A 3356-nucleotide genomic window follows, 5' to 3' on the forward strand; every position below is an offset into this window, starting at 1 on the left:
GTTCCACCACCCAATACCAAAAAGAATCTGCTCAATATAGACCTCCTATGGAGGACATATCAGAGACAATTACCCTGGGGAGCTCGCCTACGTGGTCACGCTGCTTCCCCTGCCAGGCACTGCATTTACACATGTGCCTGAGACTCCAGCACGTTGAGTTGGATTGGAGCAGCCGTGGGTGGCAGGCAGTCCCCACAGTGAAGCACTCTTATGCCCCAGCCAGCCCCATCAGTGTCTACATGTGTGCTGCTAAGCACAAAAAAAAACTCCACAGCAGGATAGAGCTTTTATTTACAAGTACTAACCTGTTGTAGAGTTGATTAGTTTCCTGTGGCCTAATAGAGATGCACATGTAGACACCGAGACATTTACTGCAGGGCTAATTAGGTAACTCTGCACTAAGTGTCTCATGTAAATGTGCCCGTAAAGTCCATGAGCTCAAATGCAGAGCAGTGCATGAGCTTGGTTTTCTCTACTTACCCCAGCAAATGGGTTATTAGAGCCTTCAGAGTCAGAAGCTTGAGCCCTGTGGAACTAAAATATTGCCCCTTGATTAGGTACAGGCTTTGGGACTTTCCAGATTCTTTGCTACCCTGAGATGAAGAAAGCAGCCAACTTGTATTTTCTGGCACAGTCCTGAATTATAGGGCTGTGTACCCAAAGAGTCTCTAAGATGGAACTTTTATCCCAATTTTGTCTGAATAAGTTTCTGAGGTCCCTTCCGGCCTTACAACCTGTGAATCTATGAATTTTGGGGGAAAAAATGGTCCTCTTTCCTCTCTGCTGAACCCCTGCTGCAGCTTGCTGCATCCTATTATTAGTATGAACTGGAAAGCAGTATAGCTACATTCACTCACCACTGTGATCAAGTAAATTAACTGTGTCACATTCACTCACCACTGTGATCAAGTAAATTAACTGTGTCACTCAGCAGTGCTAATTTGCCAGCTCACTGCAGTACTCTGTGTAGGTTACATCAAATCATAGGCAACTGATAAGGGGCACATGGGGGGGGGCACATGCCCCCCCTGAGATTGGCCACCACTGGCTTCTCTGAGCAGTTGTCACTCGCCACTCCCCCCCATTGCCACTGGCTTCTGCAGGCAGTCACCACTCACTACCTCCCCTGCCGCCACCCCGGCTTCTGTGGGCGGTCACCACTTGCCATGCCAAAGCCACCGACGCCGCTGCCCACAAAATATGCCACCCCAGTCTTAGGAGGTACCAGTCACCCATGCACTAAGTAGACTGGGAAATCCAGAATTACCAGAAAATCCAGCATCCTGGAAATCCAGAATTCTGTCCCAGATTTTGTTCCCTGAAATTTGGTTGCTTTATCCTGACAGGAGAAAGACAAATGACCCAGTCTGAGGCAGAACGCCAAAGGGTGAAAGCAGTGATCAGTAGAGTCAAAGAGAAATTGAGGTAAATGCTGCACTCCTTTACCCCTGTTTGCCTGGAGTAACAGCAAGAGGGTACTAGTGGGTGAAGAAGCCCCAGATATGTGATACTGGAGACATGGGATTTGAGACCCTGACATCAAAGGAGGCTGGCAGAACAGTTTCCTTACTTACCAAGTGTTCAGTCTTCTGTGTTGGCTTCTTAAGCAGCAGCACCAGCTGCAAGACTTCCTGCTCTGTCTTTGGGAGTACTCCAGAGCTGTGGAGGCACATCAAGGGGGGGAAGGGATCCACTGACTGTGAGCAGTGGAAGGAGTCAAGTTGAGGGAAGAAACTTGGAAGGTCCCTCCAGCTGTGTATGTTCCTTAACTAAATAGCCTTTAACTACCTGGCAGACCAGCTCCCGTCACATGAAGCAACATTGAGAAATAATTTTTGAGGCCTCGGTGGAAAATACCTCAACAGTAATGTCTTGAAAGAAACAGACATGTGACCTGGGGGTTAATTTTTGTTCCAGGTGTTACAGGAACGTTTGGCATTTGACCTCTGCTCTGGTGACTCCTGATGACAAGGTTTTATGTTGTAAATGTCTTTGCCCAGAGCCAAGCATGTTGCTGACCCCCTGCCCCCATTGACTGCATTTTGTGTTTAATCATTAAAGGTTGCAGTCAAGCATTCAAAATGAGGAGGTTCTGGAATGAAAGGTGTCTGTGCAACTTTAATTTGGCCTCGTGTAAACACATCAAGATGTAATCTTTTACATGATCATATGCTTGTATTTGTTGACCCAAGCCCCCTACCCGCCTCAGCATATACAAGCTCCTCCCAGTCGCCCTATCTCTGCATTTCCCCTTTCAGCCACTTTGTTGGTGTTATAATAAGGGGACTTGGGGAACTGGGACAGAAGTTCAATAAAGCGATGTAACGAAATCAGTTAAGGCTGATACTCCATCAGCAGTTCCCCCTCTGTGGTATGGGTACCACCAGTGGTATGCAGACATCCTGTCAGTGTGAACAGATTTATTATAATGACTTGATATGACAAAAATGTGCTGGCGGTACTTAAGACTGAACTGAAGAATTTACTGGTGGTACTTAAGATTGTGTCATTTTAAATTGGTCGTGTGCAAGCTGTCTGAGTTGGGGAATCTGCGGTACTACATCCATCCATCCAGGTTTACTTAAACTGGTTTCAGTCATTTTGAAAACGGATTGCATGCATTGAACTTGTGCAGCATTACAGATTTGGACCAGCTTCCTATCACTTAACTGCAACCAGTTTGTGTGTAATTTCTGGTCCTAGCCAGGGGGTGACCTTAGTCCCAGCAGCAGTACAGGGAAGCCTGGAGGAGGGGGTAGCTTAAGGTTGTAGCTGTGTCCATGGAGAAATTATGTCAGAAGCAAGGGCTTCGGCGGGAGAGGGGTTGTCTCTTTTATTGGCCCAACTATGTACTTGGGATACAGTGAGACAAGCTTTCCAATGCAATACAGTTTCCAGCTCTGGATGCGGGGAAAGGATTCCTCTCTCCCCCTTGCTGGTGGCATAAAGGGAACACGAGTGCGGGCCAGACTGTGTGCGAGGCGCCAGACCCGCGGGCAGTGGGGGTGGCGCTGAAGCGCCCCTCGGCCGCTGCTGGGGCTTGACGCCCTGGCTTGCGGCAGGGTGACGTCACGTGCCCACAGAAGAACTAGGGCTACACCCCTGCCGGAGCCCGGGTGCCTGAGCGCTGGCTCCGCCCCTGCGTGACTGTTGGGGGTGGTGCCTCGCTCGCGCCGCCGCTGATTGGGTGCGGGGGAGGGGCGGGGTAGGAGGGTGAGCGGCCGGCGCGCTGCCGGCTCAGAGCCGCGCGGGGAGGCGCCGAGGGGAGGCGAGGGTCCGGGTGCTGCGCGGGGCGGCCTGGGACGCAGCGGGGAGCTCCGGTATGTGGCGGGCGAGGCACCCACGTGACCTGCTCT

General features: G+C 50.5%; 1 protein-coding gene across 1 annotated transcript in view; it reads left to right on the top strand.

The window, feature by feature from the left end:
- Nucleotides 1-3228: 3228 nt before the first annotated feature.
- The window catches only part of SLC25A30 (solute carrier family 25 member 30), a 22740-nt gene continuing 22612 nt past the window's right edge, over nucleotides 3229-3356 (top strand). Inside the window, exon 1 of the mRNA XM_019529899.1 lies at nucleotides 3229-3320. The gene's annotated coding sequence lies outside the window, so the exon portion shown is untranslated. The remainder of the gene's footprint in view (nucleotides 3321-3356) is intronic.

This window comes from Crocodylus porosus, unplaced genomic scaffold (assembly GCF_001723895.1).
Source record: "Crocodylus porosus isolate Cpor-Errol unplaced genomic scaffold, CroPor_comp1, whole genome shotgun sequence".
NCBI classification, from domain to species: Eukaryota; Metazoa; Chordata; order Crocodylia; family Crocodylidae; genus Crocodylus; species Crocodylus porosus.